This window comes from Mercenaria mercenaria, unplaced genomic scaffold (assembly GCF_021730395.1).
Source record: "Mercenaria mercenaria strain notata unplaced genomic scaffold, MADL_Memer_1 contig_1701, whole genome shotgun sequence".
Taxonomy (NCBI): domain Eukaryota; kingdom Metazoa; phylum Mollusca; class Bivalvia; order Venerida; family Veneridae; genus Mercenaria; species Mercenaria mercenaria.
The window spans coordinates 48,649-60,829 of NW_026459701.1; the positions used below are offsets into that span (position 1 = coordinate 48,649).

At 34.8% G+C, this 12,181-nt stretch overlaps 1 pseudogene; it reads left to right on the forward strand.

The window, feature by feature from the left end:
* Positions 1-880: 880 nt before the first annotated feature.
* On the forward strand, positions 881-4,854 carry LOC128551790 (uncharacterized; annotated as a pseudogene).
* The last annotated feature ends 7,327 nt before the right edge of the window (positions 4,855-12,181 follow it).

Genomic DNA, 12,181 nt, shown 5'->3' on the forward strand with positions numbered 1-12,181 from the left:
TTTGTCGTGCGTGTTTATTTGTGTTTTGTAACTGAGGGCACCTTATACGAATATATCCCTTCTGACCACAGAGCCAGCACTCAACATCTGCACTTCTGTTTGACCTTTGCCTATATTGTACTGCGTTCACAGTATTACATGGGGCTCTTTGTACACGACAAAATCCCGTGTGACCTTTTCGATTGCATAGTTGACATCTACGGGTGGGGCGTACATGATCTATTGCCATAGGTTCCTCATGCCTTTGGAACGTTTGTGAGGGTCGCCTATCACTGTGACCATAATCTCTTCCAGATCTGAGTGAGAACCTTTCCCTTAAATTATGTTCTTGATTTACCGACTGAACGGCTGCTTGTAATGTTTTGGGGTTATCGCGCATGATCCTGAATTTTAAATAATCATGGGCGAGGCCATCAATGAAGAAACCTATAAGCTGCGTTTCTACTGCCGCTAAACCACGTGGTTGACCTGTGAAAGCCTCTTTTGCCAGGGCCAATAAGGATTCGGCATAATCCGTAACATTTTCATGTTTGCCTTGCCGCACATCACGCAAAAGACGTAATGCGTGTTGAGGGTCAGTGATTTCGCTGAATCAATTTCTAATTTCAGTTCTTAATTGATCCCAAGTATGTGCATGGTTTGTTTCTATATACCTGAATGAAATCTGAAACAACACCCTTGCTGCTTTGGTAAGGAATCATTTTTTTCTTAACTTGATTTCCGGAGACAAGTATGGCATACTTGTCCATTTCCTTCATCCACTGCCTAAATGTTGAAGGACCACCCTCATAAGGTGATATGAAGCTATCTATTCCCCGTGCCCCCATCATATTAAGAGTTAGCATTTTATTTTCTAACCCGTTTAAAACCTTTTGTAAAGATGCCTGTTGGTTAGTTTGCGCCATTCTAGAAATTCAAGCAAATAAAAATCTAACTTACATGAAAATGGTCTGCAAATAATCCAATATTCCTCTCGAATCACTGACACTAATGAAATTGTTTGTTAATTACGTAATTTTGTGTCCATCATAGTTCTTGTAACGGTTACGTAATCCTGGCCACGGCCACCAGAACGAGTCTTGTTACCATACGGTAGTGTTACGTAAACGTTTAGAATATTGTTCCTTCGTGTTGTGTCTCTGGTGGGTAATCAAGAACTCATATGTATGTGAAAAGAGAAGAGATGGAAAACAACAAACTCACTGTCAGTTTTTATAATGTATTGATTGTTAACTAAAATGTGCAGAAATAATCACACGCGAGCCTCTCTCTCTGTATTTACGTATATACAAGTTAAAATAGGTAAAACAGTTAATAGTAAAATAGTTCCAAATGTCTTTCAAACAGAACACCCTGACGCTAATTGGTGGCTGGAAAATAACATGTATACTCTACAAGTATCTATCTAACAATGCGCACCACAATACCATGGTATATGGGTTTTATAACAACTACGTGACCATTAACTGTCTAGACATGTGGACATAGTTATTATTAGCCTCTTTCTAAATATATGTTTGACCACTGCCCATTTGATCGGGTAAACTAAATGTGTCACGCCAAGACATTTTTGGGGCTTGTTGAGTTTTGACGTCATTTGCGAGAACGTGATGAAAACATGACGTGCTGAATTAATTGACGCTAATTGATGACAATGTTCAGTTTTTAATCTTATGCTGGTAATGATGCCGTTTACATGCTCGAGACAGTGCCTTATTATTTCTTCTTTCAGTCTTTGTCAGACACCAATAAAATTCCCGTTTAATATTATTTAAGTAAAGTCGGCAAATATTTAACGTGAAAAATCGATAATTCTGCTCATGCTAATTGCTTGATAGTTCCCCTTATCCGCTGTATACAACTTTCACAAAAGAATAATTTTACGCTTGACACCGTTGCCATGAATTCCGGAAGCTGTAATGTTTACTTAAAGATGTAAAGTTGTTACTTTTCGCAGAAGTATCCAAATTGAGTCAGTTAAGTACGTGCTCAACACGGTCTTCAATACCAGAAAGCTTAGTTGTCGACCAAATTGTAGTATTTGTTTGCGAACTTGAGCAAGTCAATGATTTATACTTTTCAAATGTTCAGTCTTCGGACGAACCACACTTTGGAGAAAATGTTGTTTTTGATGACAGTGATGAAGAGAATTATGATTCTGACGAGAGTGATAATAGTGACTCTGAGTTACCGAAAGTGGATATATGTGAATGTGATATTGACATTAAGGAAAATAATGCAGTTAGTGAGTTTCAGGGAAAATGCTGTGGTTGTCATAAAATTCATGGAAAACCTTGTAGTCTGGTAATTAACATTGATCAGGCTATTGAATATAGAATGCAGTGTAAGGAAATGACATCTGATGAACTTGATTTAACAGTTAAAGTGCAGCTGTCTGCCCACAGGAGAGATCTTACTCAATGGTCATCTGCTAGGAACAAGAAACAGCAATTAAAGGACAGAGAAAGGGTATCACAAGAGTATTTTGTGTTTGGTGTAAAAGTGTGTAGAGAAACCTTTATGTTTTGTCATGGTATAAGTAAGAATAAGCTGGCAAACATAGCTTCCTCACTTGATAAAAATGGACTTAAACCTATGACTCATGGAAATACAGGTAAAATGCCCAAGCATGCTTTGTCATTGACTGACATTGAACAGATTGTAAGTTTTTTGTCCAGCTATGCAAATGCTAATGGTTTGCCATTACCAGGTACATTGCCAAATTACAGACAACACAGTGTTATACTGTTACCATCTGATCAGAGTAAAGCTGACATACATGCTCTTTATAATAAAGCAGCACAGCAAAATAGTTTCAGGGCAGTCAGCCTGTCTGAATTCAAGAAAATATGGTTGCAACAATGTCCGCACATAGTTATTTGTAAACCAGCTAAAAATATGCAAATCAAATCTCTAATAGTGGAAATGTAAGTGAGGAAGAGAAAGAAAAACTTTTAGAGAATTACAGAACACACCTGTGTAAAGCCAAATGTCAGAGAGATTACTACAGGGAAAAATGTAAGGTTGCTAAATTGAATTATTCAGTGATGACTCCAGAACAGAAACTGAGAGGTTTGTTTATTAAGAATTTAATTAGATCTATTATTAAATTTAAAAATCATATAAAAATATCAAACTTATCATGTTGACTTTTGATGAAGACATGTAATGAGATCACCAATCTATCTAAATATCCTCTTTGTTTTGTGATTTGCAACAAACCTGAGAAAAATTACAGAAAACTAGCTAGAAAATTGGCTTTTCAATAAATTAATTGTAATAAAGTGTGGTTTGTATACTGTTGATTTATAAGTAAAAATGGATGTAATAATTGGTTAATACAACCAAGTTTTATACCACAAATTACTTGCACGGATATTTACATTTTGTACACCAATGTGTTAAAGTTTAGGACATTGGTGTACAAAATTTTAAAAGTCAATGCAGGTAATATGTAAAAACTTAGGCATGTAAAAGTGTGCCTCTCAAACTACCTTTATTTCTTTTAGAAACATTATAACAATGGAACTTTAATCTAGGCTTGTAACTAGTCAGTACTACCATATTTTTTCCAATTCATGCACATGCTACATGAGTAACTTAAATTTCTTGTACAATATAATATATACAATACATGTAACAAGTAAAAGAGTATATAAATATAGGTAAATTTGATTAAATTTTAATATATATATATTTTATTAATAAAGGCAGCCTCCATGTTCATTGCCTGAAACACAGCAATACTCATTTGATTTTGCCCAGCAGCTATTTTATCCACACCATGCACAACAAGTTGGACCTCTGTATTTCAAAACTCCCAGGAAGTGCCAGTGCTTTGGAGTGTGCTCAGAAGGAGCAGGTAATTCAAAGTATTATTTGCTCATATCACACTGTTGATTAATTTGTATTCTCTCTGGATTTCTATGTTACACAATTAATCACATGACATACATAAAATGTATGTATAATTCCAGATATCAGAGATATATTGTCATTCTGTAAATTATACAATATTGTAAGTAACATTCACCTAGTATCGGATTATAACATGAATGGCACAGTAATATAATGACCAAGTAGTATAATATTATTATGTTATTATGAGGCTTTACTTGTCATTGTCTTCAAGTTTTTGGCATACTTTACACCAGGTACACAGGTATTCTATCTTATTGATGAAGCAGAGTGCACTGGTAAAGGAGCTAACTGTGTGACCAGCTTACTGCACCATCATTTTCAGCACCATGGGTTTGGAGAGGAGCATGTGCAGTTGCAAATGGACGATTGTTCTGGACAGAACAAAAACAACACTGTATTGTGGTATGCAACTTTATTCATTGTTCATACAAAAGATAAAATCAAATAACTCAGCTAAAAAGTTCTTTTATATGGGAAGTGATTAATTTTAGAATATACATTTTATCAGGGTAGACATATACACAGATTTGATCATAGAATAAATGATCTTGTCATATCTGAGATGTATTAATTTTTCCTTTTCCATATATTCTAAAAATAAAGAAATGTACTATGCTGGCATATTAATGTTATTTTCAAAATGACATTCCATTTAGGTATGGGCTATAGAGAACTATGACTGGGCTTCACAAGACTGTTGAGTTCTCACTCATGGAAGTTGGCCATACAAAGTTTAGTCCAGATTGGCACTTTGGAGTATTCAAGTCTAAATGGCGACACTGTACAGTTGAGACCCTAGAACAGATTGCTACATGTGTTCTTCTGTCTTCAAAAAACAGGCACAACATACCTCAGCTTGTAAATGATAGTGAGAAACCAGTGTTGTTTTATGAATGGTCTGTATATCTTGGTCTGTTTTTCAAATGTATTCCTTCTCTGAAAAAGTACCATCACTTCAGCATGACAAGTGAAAAGCCTGGTGAAGTACTGGTTAAAGAATTTGCAGCTGACAATGGACAGGAAATTAATGTCTTTAAGAAACATCCTCCAGTCCCAAGTGCTAGTCAGTTGCCTTCTGTAATTGTGCCTAAAGGATTAGATCCATTTAGGCAGTGGTATCTGTTTAATGAAATTAGGCAGTATTGTCTTAAAGAAAAAGGCTCATGCCCTAAGCCATTGGTTCCAAAACCTGAAACTATCACGTTTAAAAGTGATAGTGAAAAAAGGAAGAAGTGTTCATACATACAGTAAGCCAGATCAAGTGTTTGTCTAGCTGCTATACAAAAGACTGAGATTTGGATTCTGACTTATTATTACAATGAACATCAGGATACTCCTTGTATGTGTATATTCCTAATGTCAGAATCAACTGGTGACTTTAACAGTGTATCACAAGTTTTGTTTTATAAACATGTGTTAAGCAAATGTGATTTTTCACAGACACATTTAATAAAATAAATATTGAAAGGAACATGTCATCTATATACTTCACAAGTACTTTTAATTGTTATTTCCTAGTAATTTTAAATACATTCTCAGTTGTTCTTTACTACAGATATTCCCTTTTGTCATGTTTCATACAGCATTTGTGAAACTACTGTGATGCATATGTCACTGGAATTGAAATCCATACTTAAAATCACAGATTGGAAACTATTGAATTACAAAAATGATATTCAGATCATTGCATGATTAGACTATGGTAAAGTAATTGAATACATGTGTATGTATTATTTAATTCTACATACTGCTTAACTACTGACAACAATGTAAGTTATTATTTATTTTTTAGTATATCATAAGTATTTTTGGACATTATATGCAGATCTTAATGATTTCAAGATTAATTTTCTTAATAACATTTTTTGATATATATGTCTGGATTGTAGTATAGTGTATATACTTTCAGTCTTGTACCTCATATAATTGCATTTGCATGGTTGCTATGGTAACTGAATTTGACTATTAAAACCTACCACTCACTTTATGTGATAAAAAGGACAAAAACATGATTTAATAATGATATGAGTGAATTCTAAAGTTATCAAGTTGTTTTCCTAGTATATATCACATTTTTATTGTTGCTATGATAACAAAATAATGTTGTGAATTTTAGACCGGAGATATGTTCATTCTTTAGTGACGAACTATTGCAGGTATGAAATAAACCTATTGAATTCAAGTTATTAAGATCATATTTTTTTGTGTTTTGATTTTTATTTCTCTAGTAATATTAGTTGTACACAAAACATCACTAACAGATATGCACATGGGAACAAACATCATATGTTTTTCAAACAGAAGTTACTTCCAATGTTAACTGCCAGTAGGACAAAAGGTATACTTTGTTATTTCTCATGTAATAATAGGTAGAAATATCACAATGTCTACATTTTATGCTGATAGCATAAAGAAAAACACTTTAAGCTTATATTTTTATAATTTTAACTTGGTTACCATGGCAACCATTATGTTAATATATATCTGCTAGTTCTAGTTATTGAGCGGTTACCTCTCCATACCACTTTGTCATATTATATACCATGTAAATGACTAGCACACCAGTACAAGTTGAATAAAATGTGTTGTTTCATTATAGTAATTGGTTTGTTTAAATACTTGAAAAGCTGGAAAAAAAGTGGTATTGTAAAAATTACCGTATTTCCTTAAATATCACTGAAACAGCCCTAATATTTTTCTTGCATAACAGGGAGACATTGATTACTAAAAAAACATCAGAAACTAAATTTCGACAATAATTTTCAATAAGTGTCTTTTTCCCATGCCTTGTCACATATGTCACGCGCCGATGTATGTATACCTGTTTGACCGGTTAAGTATTTTATGTATAAACTAAAATATACGAATATACATGAAGGATGGAATACTAATTATCATAATGAAGCTAAAAAAGCAGGAAACAATTTTACTTGCTCTCGCTGTAAAAACGTTTGGGTCATGGTCTTTTCTCGGGTGGATCATATGATAGATAGAAACCAAATAATATTTTACTTTAGATTTTAAAAGCGCTCTCTGTGCACACCTAGAACACAAAATTGGCGTTGTTTCTTGACATACTTTGCATTTGTTACAAGCATAACATTATGTAGCATTACGTAACATGATTATAGATCATGAAATATATTTTACTGCACCACTTCTGCCTGATTTTAGAAAATGGACTACAAAAGACTCCATGTAACACTCCTGTAACATCCTTATTACATCTTTATATCACTACTAAAGACGTTTTTTTTGGTCGAAGTTAAGAAAAAGTTAAGAAATTTGGTGTAACATGCGTAACATTATGAATACAAAAAGACATCTTTTCTCAGACACACGTAACCTACGTAACACCTATGTAAAACCCCTGTAACGTCCTACTTATATCAATATGATACTACGAAGGACGTTGTTCGGTCGAGTTTAAAGAAATATGATGCAATATGCGTAACATTTTGACTACAAATAATCACCTCTTTTCAGACATACGTTACATAAGTAACTTCAATGTTACAGGCCTCTAACATCCTTGTTGCATCAATATAATACTACTCAGGATGCTTTCCGGCAAATTTTAAAAAATGGGGTCTGACTTGCGTAACATTTTAACTACTAATATTATATACCCTTCTCAAATGCGCTCATCTGATTGGTCGAAAGGGGTGCACACGCAAGTCCGCAAAAAGCGATATTGACCCGCATTAAATAAGTGCATTTGAGAAGGGCATATAATATAACAATTATAGACTTATGTTTCGGTCAATATGTGTTTTTATGGGCCTGTAAAAACACATATTGACCTCAACATAAGTCAATAACTGTATAATAAACACATCTTCTCAGACACACATAACATAAGTAACATCCATGTGACACCCCTTTAACATCCTTGTTACATCAATATAATACTACGAAGGACGTTTTTTCGGCCGCGTTTCAGAAAAACGGTGTTACATGCATAACATTTTGACTACAAATATACACCATTTCTCAGACATAGTAACATCAATGTAACGTCCCTATAAGATCATTGTTACATCAATATAACATAACTAAGGACGTTATTCAGCCAATTTCAAGAAAAGGGGTGTAACGTGCGTAACGTTTTGACTACGAATTGACACCTCTTTTAGACACACATTACTTAAGTAACATCCGTGTAACACCCCTGTAGAATTATTGTTATATCAATATGATACTACTTAGTATGTCACCAAATTGGGCCAATTTTATGCCCTATCTTATTAGTACATATGTCCGAACCTCAATTTAACTCCGACATGAAGTTTTATTGCTGATTTATAATCTTTAGATTAGTATACAATACAGAAAAAAAAACAAGGAAGAATATCCAACAGGGAAAGCCACGTTCAAAAAACGCAGCCTCCCAAAAGACACACACGAACAACTCTCGCACACCATACACAAAAATGAACACAAAAGGACGAAACAAACAAATACAGGAACACAATGGGACACCGCCTTGGAACGGTTAGTGGCAAAACCACCACTGGTGAGTTTAAACCGTTTTATGGTGCACCTAACCTCACTCTTACCCCCACCATGTTCCAAACTCACAAGACAGTGTAAATAAAAGTATTCCCCGCCAGGAGAAACCCTAACATACGTAAAGGCAACAGAAGGTATGTAATGTAAAACACAAAGATGCCCTTGTAGATATAATATAAAAATGCAATCCATAAGAACCTAAATGTACCTAATGTACTCAATGCCTTTGCAGAAGACAGAGCAACAAGAGAAACACCATTAAGGGCCCGACGGAACAGGCCAGAAGACAGAAATCAAAATAGCTCAGTCCTGGTGGGATTTAAAAACTACCAATCATAGAGTCTTCCACCTGATCCGTCAGACACAATCAAAGAGGAAAGCGTAGCGTCCAACTGTAAAAGGGTTGAACACCAAACATGCGGTGTGTCCCAAAACAGTTGGGTCATAACCACTTTTAATAAAACGTTTAATTACTTTACTAAATACAATTGGAAAATTGCCATGACCCAAAATCTTACGAAGTTTGTAAACCACATCCCCATAAAAAGCTGGTTTTGATATACCTTCCCGCAGAAGTGATTTTAAATTGCTCTTGTATTTTAAAACCAAATCTGAATTACGATGGTAAAATTTAGGAAAGTATTTACGTAATTTATAATAACGGTAGCCTTGTTGAAGAAGCTTATTTGTAATAAATAAGTTACGTTCATTGAAATCTTCAACATGACTACATACTCTTGCAAACCGAATTAACTGAGAAATATATATCCCATAAGATGTAGCCTGTGGTACATCTCCATCCAAATGTGGGAAATGTACAATACTAAAATTAAAATCATCCCTTTTGTCATAAATTTTGGTATGTATGAAATTGTCGTAAATGGAGAGATGTAAATCTAGAAATGAAGTAGTATTATCCGAGTTGTTAGTTTTATTTAGCTGCAGCTCCCTGGGATATATATTTTCCACTAACTGATCAAAAAACGGATTATCCATATTAAGTTTATCATCCAGATAGCGTGATGTATTATTAAATGCAATTATAATGTCTGCCTGTGTATCTTGAGAAAGGCTCAACATAAAATCTCTTTCATAACAATATAAAACAAATCTGCAACAAGGGGTGCACAATTTGTTCCCATGGGAATACCAATTACTTGTCTGAAAACCGCATTCCCAAACCTGACGTAAATATTGTTCAATAAAAAGGAAAGGGCTTTACAAACTTCGTCACAGGTCCACATAGTAAAATTCTTTACAATGCAACTAGTAAAAAATGCTTTATCGAAATTGCAAGCGAGAAAAGTAGCATTTTCCCTGGCAAAAGTCTTTTGAATTAGGGAAGATTTTCCTTTATTAAGTTATGAGGTAAAGTCGTATAAAGAGTGGAAAATCGTAAGTACTGACTGAAGACACCCTGTAGTTTTTAATACTAAATTTATCCAGGATTTCGCCAGAATTTTTTACCGACCAAAATAAGTTTTTACCCGAATTTTCGTATACTTTGTCACAATATCTTTTCACATGGGCTTTAACAGCAGTAAGGCATGACGTTAATAACTTGGAAATATTTGTGGTGGAACAGGAGCTTGAATTAGCGATAAAACGAGCTTTATATGGCTGTTTATGTAATTTTGGAATCCAGTACATAGTAGGAAGTTTAATTTGCTGGTCATCTATACGAACCTTCAAATTAGAAACTTCAGTGATGTGAACATTGATCAATCGTTGTTCATCAGAATTACTCGGTGCATAAGTTTTGGTACTATTTAGTTCGTTTCGTAAAACATTTATATAATGTAAGCGTCAAATGATGATAATATTGTTAGCCGCCTTGTCTGCTGGAACTAAAACATATTTAGAATAAAATTCTTGGATTTCTTTTTTCAGATGTCTTAAAGTGAACTTGGGCTTAGATGGAAGTAGGTGCTCATTTGTTTTTATAAAATTTAATACGGAAATCGACAATTTTAAAGATATTACGTTTCCAAGAGGATAATGCAATTGGACCAGCATTTTCACGTCGGCACCATTTTACACAAAACGTTTCGATGGATTCTGCAATCTGACCACGACATGCATCAAAGTCGATATTTGAAGGAATTCTGTATTTAGGCCCTTTAAAAAATAAAATACGTTTGTCTTTGATAATATCAAAATTACCAGTGATAACTTGGTCTGCATCTGAGTAGTAAAATTTTGAGTGTTTACAATCACACTGAGTGTTTACAATCACAAGCCAAGTTCTGAAAATTAGGTTATATTTATGGGCAGCTTCCTTTAGATTTCAATTTCACAAAGTGTTGCGAATTCATCTAAAAAAATCAATTAAATAAAATATTAGTATCATTTCTTTATTCACATGCAAGCATTGAATAATAAAGCCGTTCAATTCACTATTCATGAATTTCGAGCAAATATTGAGAGAATAAAAACTTGTTTCATTTTTTTGGTATGTTTAATTCCTTAGTTACGTAATCCATTACCTCATTCACAAATTCTCCTTCGTTATCACTAAGAAGTGTTTTCATTGCCCAGTATCGAGGGATAATTTCTTCAATAATTATTTGAGCGACTGTTTCCGCAGTCTTATTCTTAATTGGGAACACTTTGGCATAGCCTGTAAATAAAATCTGGAAAGTAGATCCCTCGGAAGCACCGAGAACAAGGCAAACAGTGAAGCCAATCAACAAAGGCTAGTACATATTTATTTCCAGCCAATGTCTGAGGTAGTGGGCCTGTTATGTCTACACTGACTTTAGAAAAGTGGTAATTAGGTATTTCTGTGGCCTTTAGTGGTGGTTTGTTCAAGTACATGTTTGTACAAGTTGGACAATAACTATTTTCGCTTGATGTAGTCATAACATTTGTCTGCACCCTGATGACTTAGCTCGTGATATTGTTTAAGTACTGCTGTTTGGAGGTGGGATGGGACACATAACCTGAGTACGGGTTCACCGTCTGGGTCAGAGATATAATACAGGATATCATCCAAAACTACGTGTTTGTTCATAGCTTTGGCTGGGTCATGAACTCGTAACTGCTTCTTATTTGATTGAACGATTCGTCCTTTAATTGCTGATTCAACATGTCTATATCTGTCTGGTCTGAAATTAGTTTTGCAACATCCTCGGGCGGATAAAGGACATAACTTACAAATTCCTTTGGAATGATCAAGTTTGTGTTGATAACATTGACCTGTAAGGTATTATCGTTAATGTCAACACAGCGGTCAATTGCCGCCCCTTCCTCAGGACTGAGAGGAGGGTGTGTCATGCGGGATAGCATGTCGGCACATACGTTTTCACGCCCACTGATGTATTCAATTTTCACATCATAACCTGAAATAGCTAATGCCCTTATTTGAACTTTCTTATTGGTCATTGGTGAGCTAAGGAGATGGACGAGTGGCTTATGGTCTGTCCGGGAAATCACTGGAGCGTTTCTAATGTACCTCTCAAAAGATTCAAGCCCAATTTTCAGCGCCAGAGCCTCCTTTTCAGCGCCAGAGCCTCCATACTTGTGGAGTATCGCTGCTGAGAGCGGCTTAATTTGTGAGACAAAAAGTGTATTGGCCTTTTGCAAAGCACATTTGGCAGAATGCTGCATTCTGGGTCACAAGTTTGAACCAAGACTACCCCTTTAGTTGTATCCGACGCATCGGTGTATATTACGTAACCTTTCGTAACATCAGGGTAAGCAAGGTGTGGAATAGTAGTGAGGCCATCTTTTAATGCTTGAAAACTAT